This window comes from Hylobates moloch, unplaced genomic scaffold (genome assembly GCF_009828535.3).
Source record: "Hylobates moloch isolate HMO894 unplaced genomic scaffold, HMol_V3 SCAFFOLD_4, whole genome shotgun sequence".
NCBI classification, from domain to species: domain Eukaryota; kingdom Metazoa; phylum Chordata; class Mammalia; order Primates; family Hylobatidae; genus Hylobates; species Hylobates moloch.
In genome coordinates this window covers 132,230,375-132,244,959 of record NW_026652279.1, presented here as the reverse complement: position 1 = coordinate 132,244,959, position 14,585 = coordinate 132,230,375, and the positions used below count along the sequence as shown (strand labels likewise).

The following is a 14,585-nucleotide window of genomic DNA, read 5'->3' as shown; positions in this document are numbered from 1 at the left end:
TTTTCCCTATCCCTTCATTGAGAGTTTTCTAAGCTGTATCTTTTATCTTTCTATCTTCTAAATGTCATCCATCTTGTACTTAGCCTTTTATTCTACCCACCACCCTTTGGAAATTTCAAAGAGGTACTTCCATTATTTTACTACCATTTACTTACAAGCCTATTATTGCCAATTCTATTTTTTCTTTCCTTGCTTTTCTTTCTGTGCTCAAAATTCACACATAGACCCACCTAATGAATGTTCTACAGACACTTCAAATATAAAATAAAACATTTTCTTCACAATTCTTCACAATGCCTGCTCTTCCTTCTTTATATTAGTTAACAGCATTTATACAATTCAGAACTGTAGTTTTATGAATATCCTTTCTGATCTTCTATCATAATTAATTATGTACTTATAAACGTATTTCAAATTCACCATAGGATTTACATTCCCGCCCACTATTACCATCTAATATCAAGCCTTCATTATCTGTTGCCTGGGTTATTTTAAGAGACATCTAGTGGTTTCTATGACTTCAGTTTGGTAGTTCTTCAAACTATCTTCAGTGCAAGGCTAGCCGCTTTAACAACAGAAAATCTTGATGGCTTTATGTGATAAAATTTAGTTCTCAGGTCAGGTGGGTAGGAATGGGGGATTGTATTAGTCAGGGTTCTCTAGAAGGACATAACTAATAGGATCGATGTATATATGAAAGGGAGTTTATTAAGGAGAATTGACTCACACAACCACACGGTGAAGTCCCACAATAGGCTACGCAAGCTGAGGAGCAAAGAAGCCAGTAGTGGATCAATCCAAGTTGCAAAACCTCAAAAGTAGGGCAGCTGACAGTGCAGCCTTCAGTCTGTGGCCAAAGGCTTGAGACCACCAGGCAAACCAGTGGTGTAAGTCCAAGAGTCCAAAAGCCGAAGAACTTGGAGTCTGATGTTTGAGGGGCAGGGAGCATTCAAGATAGGAGAAATATGAAGGCTGGAAGACTCAGCAAGTATGCTCATTAAACCTTCTTCTGCCTCCTTTTTCTAGCCTCCCTGGCAGCCAGTGGTATGATGCCCACCCAGATTAAGGGTGGGTCTGCCTCTCCCAGTCCAGTGACTCAGTTGTTAATATCCTGTAGCAACATCCTCACGGACACACCCAGAAACAACACTTTGCATCCTTCAATCCAATCTAAGTTTGACACTTAATACTAACCATCACAGGGATCGTGTGTTATTGTTCCATGCAATCATTAAGGGAACCATGGAGTCTCTGCTATTTTCAACCTGTGGCTCCGCAATCCTTTTTGGTATCAGGATCCTCTGCTGGAATATCTGCATGTAGCTAGTGGACAGAGAAAGAAAATGGAAATGGCATACCTTCGGTTTGGGTACAATCCACTGATATGGTATTTGTTCACACATGGCTACGAGAAAGGCAAGAACATATTGTATAGCTGTGTACGAGGATGGAAATGCTTTAATGAGCAACATAGCCCACGCTTCATGCTAAAAAAATTTTAATTTTCTCCTCTTTCCATACATGGAACACATTCAACTTCCTTTATAAGAGAGATGGCTCAAAGTCCCTTGTAATCACAGCACCTAGCTCAAAGTCCACAATATCTACATGATGCACAGTGTTTAATTTGGTTTTTGGTATGTGATGTCAATAATTCCAGGAACTAAAAATGAAGTATCTTTGTTCTTGCCACCACTCAACACACACGCAGACGCATGCACACGCACACACACACACACATACTCTTCATTTGGAAAGACTAAAATGGGAGATACTAAAGTCATGGTGCTCAATAATCTTGAAATTCTTTTTGGTGGATATCACTAAATCCCGTACCCTGAAGACAGGGGAAGGCTTTGATTGCATCCTGATTATACTTTGTGGGAAGAATTCTTTTATCTGCTGTTTTTTCTCAAGCCAGTATGTTATTTCATGTCTATTACCCAGTGTGGCCATGACTGAAATGCATGTTGAGAGGCATTCCTCTGAGAACTGTACAGTGTTTTAGTCATTATTTTTAGATAGCTTCTTGCCAGTGCAAGTTTGAGATCAAAGAGTCAAAATGTGTTAGTGTGAGTTTATAGTTTCATTGATAATACACTTTTCTCAAGTACTTACTGGGTTCTAATCTATCTACTTCCAGCAAGTTTCAAATCCCAGAAAACACATCCCGAGTTATTTCCCAGACATAATTTTCCAACCTGATTATTTGTTTCCTTACTCCCATGCCTCTGTCTCAACTTAATGGTGTTAGCCTTAGGCTATCTGAAATAATAGACTTGATTGGAAAGGCTAAATCCTTAATCAGAACTTTTCGGCCAGGGTCTTTTTCTCTTAAAAATCTTACTCAATTTTATTTTTTTATCATTTGGATTCTCAAAGAATACTTTTTGTTTTCTAATCCAGCAAAGCTGCACAAATCTGAACTCTATCATTCCTTTGTATTGTTCACAAGCTAAACAATTCTTACACAAGTTTTTGTTTTTTTACTAATCATACCAATGTCGTGTATTCGGATCTCTGTTGCAGTCCCACCCAGTTTTAAGGTACTAATGTCTTTACATAGAGAAGTAGTGCTAGCTATTGTAAGAGATACATTTCCAAATTTCAGTGGTTCAATACAATATGTTTGATTCCTGATTACATAAAGTCCAACGCATGGAATGGGCAAAACTCTATTGAGTTAAAGTGACCCATATTGATAGAGACCCTGACAGCTTCACCATATTTGGCAAACAAATATCCTGTTTCTGCCAGTTTTCTTTCTGAAATGCAAATCTAACAATATAATTTTTATTGTTGAAATCTTACTATAAATTTCTTACCGTCTTGAGAATAAAATCCAAGACCCTTAATATACCACAGAAAAATTATTTTGTTTTGAACTCTTCTACGTCTCATACAAATATAGGCCCTGCAGTATAGAGCAGCATAAATATATCTGCATTTCCAAACTCTTTAGCTTATCATATAATGTTCCCCTTCGGAAATTTCCTCCTCCATGACTGTTATGCACCGCCATATTTGTCCAGCAGAATCTAGCTCAATGTCCTCTCTTCCTGGATAGCTTTTCCAAAATCCACATCTGCCAAAGACAATTGACTTTTCTTTGTATAATCTCTTGAAGTTAGTTTTTGTTTTGTGCTAACAATGATGCATTCTCTACATTTTTATAATTTCTTCTTATTGACCTTATACAAGTTCTAAAATTACACATTTTCCTTAACATCTAGCTTAGAGCTGAAGTGAAAGAAGCCGAAGAGATATTTATTGCGATCTGCTGCATTCTTAAAATTTTCTAAGATACATTATAGCATTATTTATTTTGCACTAAAGGTTTAATACTTTTAAGACTTGTGAATTATAATGCTGAGATTCAGAGTACTTATATTTATAAATGTAATTAATCATTTGCATTTTATTTAACTCCATAATAATTTGTCTTGGAGTTCAATGTCTTTTGTTTGTTTTTCAGAATAAAGAAATGTCCCTGTTTTCTTGTAATTTGCTTTAATATTATGATAAATTGCAAAATTTAAGGCTGTATATATCATGGAGATATTTGTATATGTAGTATTTTAACATGATTTTTGAAGCATTTTTACATGTCTGAATGCTTCAGAAAAGTTAATTCTGAGTCAAGAATAAGGCTGGGTCACTGAGATTTGGCTGTGTTTGAATTTAGTTTCAGAAATGCATTGATCTGTATGATGGCCAGTTTTATGTGTCAACTAGACTAGTCTAAGGGATGCTCAGATATCTGACAAAACATTATTTCTGGGTGCATCTGTGAGGGTATTTCTGGAAGAGATTAGCATTTGATTCAGTAGACTGAGTAAAGAAGATCTGCCCTGACTAATGTTGGTAGGTATCTTCCAATCCACTGTGGGTCCAAAAAGAGCAAAAAGGCAGGGTAAGGGTGAATTTACTCTCTATTTCAGCTGGGACATCTATCTGCTACTGCATCCAATATTAGCACTCCTATTTTGGGGCATTCAGACTCAGACTAAATCATGCCACCAGCTTGTCTGGTTCTCCAGCTTGTAGATGGTAGGTGGTGGGACATCTTGGCCTCTGCAATGGGGTGGGCCAATCCCTGTAATATATCTATCATCTGTCTATCTCTTATTGGTGCTTTTTCTCTGGAGAACCCTGACTAATACATCTGTCTTCTACTAGATATAAAGAAATATGTTAGGCTCTTAGAGAGATAGAATAAAACATTTCCTGCTTTCATGATGTTTTGGTGCGGACCATATTGGATTAGAGGATTTGAGAACAAGAGTCAATTTGTCTTTGATATTTTCAGAGATGACTCTATGGCTCATACTTTTAATTTTCTATCTCCAAAAGGTTAATTTTGATTTTCACTAATTATTAAGATGCTTCATAACAAATATTTTTTTTTCTTTAAAATCATCCTTCTCAGAGATTGAGCTTTGCATCTTTCATTTCTGATTTACTACTGACTAAATCAACAATACAAATACTGAAAGGATAGCATGGTAATTCTTGTCTCTGAAGTGTCTGTGTGTGATGTTATGTGATGGATAACACATTTTGCATCAAGAGACCTGACTTTCCTTTCCTACTTCTTTATTAACCAGTTATATAGTGTCTAATGAATTGAGTCACTGAATCTTCATTTTATTATCTTGAAAATTCAATGCACAATGACTAAATTGCAATAAATGAGATAATATATAAAAATGTTATGCATATATTCCAGCAATATGAGATATTTTTGGAAGCTGATAAGTCACTTCAATTTCATTTTGGAATTAACATGAAATAGCTGCTAAATTGATAAATAAATGAATATCAAATATCAAAATTATTGGCCACATATTTCTGATTCTCCCTCAGAATGAGAAATTGCTTATCAATAAGTGTTTTATGATTTGCCATGTTTTTTCTTTCAATATACACAAAAATAACATACAAATAAATCAAATATTTTTCCCCTCCCTTTCTGGTAATATGCTATAGACATAAATCTAGCTTATTGAACAGCTCTTCTGTGTTAGGAGGTACAATCACCCACGTGTGACTATGGTTCATTCTTCTCAAATATATACAATATTTCCCATAAAACTCTTTGAAATAACAGAAATGAACCAGAGATTTTTTAAAGACTATGTTTCCTTTGGATTTTTAAGAAATGATAACAAACATATAAAGAGAAACTAGGTGACTATTAAGTTAATTAATTTTAAGTATATTATTTAAAGACTACTCTTTGTTCAAGAAAACGAAGCTTATTTTATATGTGCTTCAATTATCTATAAATTATAGTGGAACTGATATTGGTAGCACTTCACATACTCTTAAACCGGTCTTCTTTGTAGCTTTCAAAATATTTACACCTCTAATATGCTATTTAGTCATCACAACAACTAAACAAGAAATATTTTCTCCTTACATGTGAGAAAAAAGATATTTTAAAAATCAAGATTTTTTTTATTATATATTGAGAAAATTGTAGTATAAGGCATCAAACATACATCTTCCAATTCCAAACCTTCACTATTTAAACAAAAAATAAACAAGAACTTCAAAGCTAATACCAGGAAAAGACTAGTACTCTCACTCCCTGAGGCTTCGAAGATGAGGACTAAATCCTGCCAATTCTAACCGTCTCATTTATTCAAAGAGCTAGAATAGAAAGTTCAGAAATCTTTGGGGACCCACTCCAAAGGCACCGGATTTGGCACTGAAAATATTCCTAAAGCACAGATTGAAGCAGGAACAAGAAAAGGGAAACATTTGCAGTGTGTGACTTGTATTTTAAGATCCATTTTATTATGATTTTATTAAAGTATTTGCAGTAGCATCAAGGATCAGGATAAACTCAAGCATAAAGACCTTTGGGATAAGGGTTACGGCAAGTTAAAGTCTGGCCTATGGACAGCAAAAGCATCTTCCTTTGTAAAAACAATAAAAACAAGTCAGATGAGGCAGTGGGGGATAGTAAATCTAAGGCCTGTATCTCTGCCAAAAGATTCAATACAAACAGCCACATTTCTCCCAACTCTGCTGTTTGTGTTGTTGTTGCCAAATTCACCAGTGTAATGTCCATTAAAATAACATCTTTGGGAAAATAGCACAGTATCAGTGTTGTCTATGAAAATGACAAAAACAGAAAGAAAACGGCACTTGTGACAATCTCTAGATGAGTAACTGCGGGGAATCAAATTTCTAAAGAAAAAAAATAGTGGTAAGAAGTGGATAAAAGGAAACAATTGTTGCAGAGGTCAAAATAAGTTTTAAATTATCCAGCCTTGGGTTTTTCTTCATAGCAGCATGAGAACGGACTAATACAACTTCATTGAATTTAATCACAGTTCAAACATCAAAAATCGGGTGGATCACCATCTCATTGATTTATGACTCAGTTACTTCCTTCATTTTTCAAAGCAATAATACAGAAACTTCTGTACATCAATGGTCCATGAGAATCATCACTTACTATATGATAGTTATTCAATTCAACATCTTCTGACTTTTCAAAATTGCTCACATAACCATCACATGTTGATGAAGTCACGTCTCAAACGCTTGAGCCAATTCTTTCTTAAAAAAGCAAGGTTCAGGTGAGTAGCTCATGACATCAGTAGTGACAATTTACTCTTGAATCTGCTCTAAATTTCCTCAGAGCCATTGTTGTCTCTGGTTCCCCAGTGACTACATTCTTCCTGAATTTCTACTCTTCAAAGCAGTGTGCCATGCTGTACCAACCCCAATACGTGCTTCTGACCATCTATCCTCTTCCTCTATCAAAACCTACCTTGTATTTCAACACAGTCTAGGATTTTGACAAATATTTATACTAATATTATAATTTTTCAAGCTATATCTAAAAATTCATATTTTCCATATAATTCCTTGCCATCCTGTGATCTCTGCTTGACACGCTCTCATAGTTCTGTTTCCCTTCTCAGCCCTGACCTTCCAGAGTGCCCACTCCAGGCAAGTTTCATTATTCAAGTCATAGAGAAATATTTTCTCTTCGAGGTAAGATAGTATCTGTGATGATTAATTTTATATGTCAGCTTGCCTAGACCATGGGTTTCCCATATATTTGGTCAAAAATTATTTTTGGTATTTCTATGAGGGTATTTTTGATATAGGAGTTAAAAAGAAATGACTTAGACAGATAGTGAGGGTATGAAGTCCTTGGTAAGGTGTTCCTTTTAGTGAAAAGCAGCCCCAAATCATTTTCCTTTCTAACAAGGAGCAGCCTGTAAAATCGAGCCACAGATAACAGATGCCAGCAGAGGAATACTACTGGGGACTAGGCATGTTCAAAATGGCGGCTCCATCTTCTCTTCTTGCCAGCCATGTGTACAGTAACGAGCAGATAAGATGGTGCTGGTCAAGTGGAGGGCCCATTTGCATAATAACATTGGGTGGGGTGGCCAGCCCTCCATGCAGGCTATGTAAATGGCACACCTGATCAAACCAATCTGTGAGCCCTATCTAAATCAGACACACCGCCTCCTCAAGCCTGCCTATAAAATCTGGCAAACTCCACAGGAGGCCTATCTTTCCCTTCCAGAAGCCCCTGTCTCTCACTAAAGAGAGAGTTGTTCTCCTTTCTCTTTCTCTGCCTATTAAACCTCTGCTTCTCAACTCCTCGTGTGTATCCATCTCCTAAATTTTCTTGGTGCAAGACAACGAACCCTGGATATTTACCCCAGAAAACATAGCTGCTTCATTTTGAATGAGATTAAACTTTAAATCAGTGGACTTTGAGTAAAACAGATTTCTCTCCATTGTGTCGTGGACCTTGTACAGCAGTTGAAGGTCTAAATAGAACAAAAATGACAGGCTTCCCGCAAGCAAGAGAAAATTTTCAAGCAGATAGTATTTGGACTTCATCTGCAATATAGGCTTTTGCTGAACAGCCTTTGGACTTACCTGAAACATTGGTTCTTCTGGGTCTCCAGCTTGCTGGCCCACCCTGCAGATTTTGGTCTTGCTAGATTCCATAATCATGAGAGCCAATTTCTTCTTATAAATCTCTGCCTATATGTATATATAAACATCCTATTCTGCTTCTCATTCTGTTTCTCTGGAAAATGCTAATTACAGTACTTTTTTTTAAAGCAATGTATTCATATTCATACAAAATAGTACTATAATAACATGGAAAACCTTAAAAATTAAAACCGTACCACTCTTTTACTTTCATGATCATTCTCCTATAGCACTTTCCTCTTGGTCTAAATTAATATATTTTTATAAAATTATTATAGGTACTGACAGTTTACATTATAATGTTATTATAAATGTTTTCTAAGTTCTGCATTCAACATTATTTCATAAATAACACATTGGATAGTTTTATTACAATTAGTGTTTGTATAACTACTAGACTTTATTATGGGTTTTGAAATATGTGGATTTAATTTTTTAATATTTAAGAAAAATTGATGATAAATTGCCTATATATGCAATTTCAATAAGTAGAATTATTAGATTAAAAGTTATGAGCATTTGAATTATTTTCTAAAAACTGTGATAATGCCTGTACATGTGACTAAGTATTAAACTGTCAGCAGTATGCAAGTACTCATGTGACACAGAACACTAATATATATTATATATTGTCATCTATGAAATTCATTTGATAGATGAATGACAATGAAATGCATTTAAAATATTATCGAACGTTATTACCAAAACGTCACAATACCCCATGGTCTTTACTTTTTATACTTAAGTATTGCATTATCTATAATTTAAATTGGAGGTTAAGTGTTAAAGATCAAAGCCTTTGTGAATCTAATCAATCGTGTTAATTTTTTATAGCTTCTAATAAATTATAGTGATTTTTTCCTCTGAGCATTGTTTGGTTTATATCTAATGTATTCACATAAAATTTATTACTGTTATTTTTAAAATATTCATTTATTTAGGCATTGATATCTTTTTTTTTCATCTAAGAAGGCTGTTACTTTTTTGTTCAGTTTCCGAGTAGCAGGGGTTTTATTTTCTTCTAATATTTATTATGATTTCTAGGTTTGTGCATTGATATATTATTATCTAATCAATTTTTGTGAATGGTCAATGAGTGCTTTGTACTCTTACATTAATATTAAGGCCATAAAGAAACTAAAACTAAAAGTGAATTGGCAAACAATAACAGGAACAGAAGCTTTTTAAAGCCCAGGTATATAATTCTTAATGGTGATTAAAACTGGCTTAATTACATTTGTGCAAATAACATAGCATAAAAATACACAAATATCAATAAAAAAATGCACAAATAAATGGACAGAAATAGGATATTGTTAACAGACGTCTTACCTTACCATGTAAGCCCGTGAAACAAAAGTAGATCAACAACAAATAATAGTAAGGAAGATACGACATAGCCATAAAGCTAATGACGATAATTCACCAAAACGATCATTTTCATAGAATTATTTCTCAGTTATTTGAATTACTTAACAATTTGAGATTTATGTATAACACCACAGGAGTAGTACCATGCAGGAGTATAATAATTGATGCCTAATTTTTTTAAAAGTGATAAATATTATGCCTTTGTTAAGAAAAGACAAAATGATGTGCTGATGCACTGTTTAAAGGTAGGCTCTGCAATAAATCAAATGGAGACCATTTCTGGGAGAATTGGGAAACCAGCCAGAAAATGGTTGTGTAATACAGACCCAGAAATTGGTTGTATACTATAGAATTAATTACTTTCCAAAGCAATGGGTCCAGACTAACACTACAAACAAACATAGTGCCCAGTTTTGTGTTTTGTATATTTCTCCATCCAACAATTCATTATAGCAGATTTAGTAGTATGTTCACGAAAAAAGAATAATTGGTAAATTAATTATATTTTTAATTTTTAGTATTACTTTTTTGTTTAATAATAAATTGGTGTTTCAAAATAATAGATGACAAGTAAAAACAATTTGTTTTAAACTGGGGACATGTATATGAAAATACAGAAATGTTGACAACATTAGATTATATAGTCCCAGTTGCTCAGGAGACTGAGGAAGGAGGATCCTTTGAGACCAGGAGTTCAAGGTTGTACTGTCCTCCAGCCTGGGCAACATAACGAGACCCTATCTTAAGAAAAAAAAAAACCTAATATTCGAAAAATATTTATTGTGTGTCTTCCAAATACCAGCCTATAAATAAAACCGAGAAAACCCCTGTACTTTTGGGAATTATATTCTAAGTTTAATGACAAGAGGAGAATGAAAAGTAACAAACATTAAAATGAAACAAAAACTAAACTGGTATGGATTTTTCTGTAAATGAATGTGGGTTATTTCCCATTCCCTTTCTACTTTACTTATGTTTTATTTATTTTTATCTATTAAAATCTCCATTAATAGATTTTGCCAATTTCTAAAATCTGAAATATGTGGAAAGTAAAATTTAAAAACTAAAATATGAAGCTTGTCAACTTCCTTTCTTTTAACAGAAATTTAAAATATATATTTTTGCTGAAACAGAGACACAACACATTTCCATGTTATCTCTTAGATGTTTTATGTATTTTTAGCTACAGCATTTCAATGCCAATTGTTACATTTTATAGGTGTCTCCTTTTTACAGTTATAATTGTATATATCACTTGAAATAATTATATTTTCAAAACAAAATTTACACTATGTGACAAAAAGACTGGAAACAAAATGGTGTATTGATATAAATATATAATCGAAACTAGTATTTAATGGGTTTTTAAATATATTTTTGTTTGCTAATTTTCCCTGGAAATTAGATTTCCATATATAAATCTGCAACTTAGGAAACTGGAATTTCTTCCCATTAAAGATACAGTAATAACTTTGTAATTAGTGAGATCATTGTCATACTGCATAATCAGATCATTGAACACATGCATTATAGTAAGAAAATAAAAAATAAAAAATCCTTGATAGTAACATAACTGTCCCATTAAAGTCTTGATTAACTTTATAACAATAATACAGTATCATTCTGGTTTTGTAAATTAGCAGACAAATTGGAAATATATCATACAAGGCTCCCGTATCTTTACAGAAGAGAAGGATGCTTAATGAAAATAATATAATGCTGTCAACATTAATTTCTTATTGTGAGGACTTAGCAACTCGCTTCAGAATATGAGGCCAAAATTATATTTCAGCAGTTTTATGTTAAATGTTTCAAGGAAAGCCATACGGCCCCTGGGCACTGCATGACATACAGTAGTATCAGAAACAATTGATGTGTGTAATGACAATTGCAAGCATCCTTTCCAGATGAGCTGACCCACCCTGATTCCACCCTGCTGCTCCTGTTTGGTCAGCAGGTACCTTTCACCATCTGTTTCTCTCCCAGCAGCTGAATCGTTTCTCTTATTGTGTACCTAAATGGTGAAGCATGTTTAATATGAAATATAGCTTGTAGGCCATGGGATATTCTAAGTATTTCTATTTAATTTGGTTAGACTAATTTTAGCTTGAAATGCATTTTTCCTTTGGTAGCATGAAAGTCGTTTCTATCCTGAGCATAATCAGATGAAGGCATGTAAATTTTTAATAGGGACTGTACATATAATTACAGAGATTGCTGTAATTTGCTCTTTGTATTATTAACATGCTTATGATGATATAATAATCATTCCTTCTAACTAAGTACTTTGCATGATTACTAAACTGGCCATGAAACTATAGAGCCTCTAGGAAAACATGTATACTCTGTTGACTTAAAACGTAGACATCATTTTTGCATTGTTCTTTGTCTTTCTTCCCAGAAGATCAAAATTTGCATTATGACTTTTTATGTTGTATTAATTTTTTAAACATTTTAATAGAGCCCAAAATGTTAATGTTACACCCAGGAGATTCACTTATGCTTCTTTGAAGCAATTCTTGGTTTAGGAAAATGGGAGATAAGAAATTAAGTCATTCTGGGGGACAAGCCTAAACCTGTGATTCTCCTAGGAAAGGACTGGTAGGGGCCCAGGAAAGAAATGCATAGTAGAAATCCTTTATTCCTGAGAGAAGGGAGAGGAGCTGAAACCTGAGCATATTATAAGCAAATGTTATAAGCAACATTTCCAAATCCATTCAAGAAACAAATATTTGTAAAATGTTCTTTTCATCACATTATTCTTTCTTTCTTTGATTTTTTTTTCTTACAAAACAGCTTTTTTTAATTTGGCCCCTGAGAAGGAAGAATGGTATATTAATATTCCAGCAGAAACTCTTACAGAATAGAAGATGATAGCGGTGAAAACTGCAAAGGCAAGTCTTGTTCTTGGCATCAAGTTTACAATTATGGCGAATTCTTTAGGCTTTAGTAGGGGAAAAAAAGATTATTTAACCTAAGCCTATTTTTCTACAATCTGACTTCAATTTTAATAAAATGGAGTTTTTTTGCTACTCATCCTCTTCCTGTATCTGGGCCATGTAAGGAAGTGGTTACCATGTTGGTCGAGTTGTCCTGTCATCAACCTAACAAAGGTACTGATCATGCCTGAATTCCTCTAGGCATGATCAGTAGATGCTCTGTAAATCACAATGTTGTAAAAAAAATCTCCATTTGACTGTGATGTGGCATCCACTTAAATAGACACATTGATAGGAAACTTTAAAGACCACACAAGTGAAATGTTACTTTAAAGACAATTCCTGACATTTGTTTCCTTTGTTTGCTAGTGTTATTTCTCCTGAAGGATTAACTTGTTTACACCACACCATTTCCAAAATGAATCAAGTGACTCAAATAATAAAAAGTATCTATCTGTTAAGAAAAGCATAGAAAAATCAAACCCATGTAAAGCAATCAGCAATGCATATGTTAACCAAGAGAAATAAGCCAATTGTTGTTATTAAACACTAAGTTTGTTCCCGTTTCTAGTATTTAGGGCAAAATGAATAACATAGTAGGTGACATAATTTGTATCTTCTTGGATAAAGCTTGCTAGTTATTTTAAATAATAACTGTTCAGAAAAAAATCAAGAGTGCTGGTTTGGAGTTATTCCATTAGTTACTTCTATGACCTTAGAGAATTAATTCAAAATCCAATTTTTTTCCAGCAGCCCACCAGGTTCTACATGATCTGGGCCTGAGTAAATCTGTGAACTCATCTTCAACTCTTGTCTTTCCCATTCACTTGGCTCCATTCACAGTAGCTTTCTTGCTGGCCCTTGAACGTGCCAAACACACTCCAGCCTCAGCTTTTGCAGTTTCCTCTGCATGGGTCATTCTTACTGCAGATGTTTTCTCTGTTGCCTCCATCACTTCATTCATTTCATTAATCTAATGAAACCTTATGAGTTAGGCTTTTTTGACCACTTAATGTAAAATAATGTCCACCCACAAGAACGTGCTTTTTTCCCCTTATCCTGGCTTTTTATCCAAGCCCTTCCTAGAAATCTTGCACGAAGTTATAGTCATTTTCTTATTCTCCTTCTTAAAATATAAATTCCATGAGGCATGTAATTTGTCTGCTTGGCTTATTGGATGATCTCCAGATTTTATAACAGTACCGGGCACACAGTAGGCAATACATAGTTGTTTCATGAAGGATTTAATTCAACAACCACTCAATCAATGGCCTCTTTGTACAAACATTATACCTAAAGATGGGCTAGAGATATAGCACTGAATAAATTCTTAGATACAAATTATTCACAGTATAATAAATATGTACATTTAAACTTTATCTGTTGTTCCTTAATGAAAGATTGAATTGAATCATCTCTAAGTGTGTCCAGAATTGGTGGGTTCTTGGTCTCCCTGACTTCAAGAATGAAGCCGCAGACCCTCGCGGTGAGTGTTACAGTTCTTAAAGACGGTGTGTCCTGAGTTTGTTCCTTCAGATGTGTCCGGAGTTTCTTCCTTCTGGTGGGTTCATGGTCTCACCGACTTCAGGAGTTAAGCTGCAGACCTTCAAGGTGACTGTTACAGCTCTTAAAGGTGGTGCGTCTTGAGTTGTTCATTCCTCCTAGTGGGTTCATGGTTTGCTGGCTTCAGGAGTGAACCTGCAGATCTTCTTGGTGAGTGTTACAGCTCAGGCAGCGTGACCCAAAGAGTGAAGAGCAGCAAGATGTATTGTCAAGAGCAAAAGAGCAAAGCTTCCACCGAGCAGGTTGCAGCTGCTAGTTCGGACAGCCTGCTTTTATTTCCTTGTTTGACCCCACCCACATCCTGCTGATTGGCCCATTTTATAGAAAGCTCATTGGTCCATTTTACAGAGGGCTGATTGGCCCATTTTACAGAGAGCTGATTGGTCCGTTTTGACAGGGTGCTGATTGGTGCGTTTACAAACTTTGAGCTAGACACAGAGTGCTGATTGGTGCATTTACAATCCTCTAGCTAGACACAAAAGTTCTCCAAATCCCCACTAGATTAGCTAGACACAGAGCACTGATTGATGCATTTACAAACCTTGAGCTAGACACAGAGCACTGATCGGTGCATTTACAATCCTTTAGCTAAACATAAAAGTTCTCCAAGTCCCCACTAGATGAACTAGACACAGAGCACTGATTGGTGCATTTACAAACCCTGAGCTAGACACAGAGTGCTGATCGGTGTGTTTACAAACCTTGAGCTAGACACAGAGTGCTGATTGGTGT

General features: G+C 34.8%; 1 long non-coding RNA gene across 4 annotated transcripts in view; it reads right to left on the bottom strand.

Annotated features, from left to right (window-relative positions):
• LOC131383405 (uncharacterized) overlaps positions 1-14,585 on the bottom strand; it is a 176,856-nt gene that overhangs the window by 86,190 nt on the left and 76,081 nt on the right. For 2 of the 4 annotated variants that reach the window (XR_009213402.1, XR_009213404.1), the window contains one exon: positions 1,018-1,323. The exons of 1 other annotated variant lie outside the window; for it this stretch is intronic. This is a non-coding gene — a long non-coding RNA (uncharacterized LOC131383405). Of the gene's footprint in view, positions 1-1,017; positions 1,324-14,585 lie in introns of those variants that run through there. One more of the 4 variants, XR_009213403.1, reaches the window with a different exon arrangement.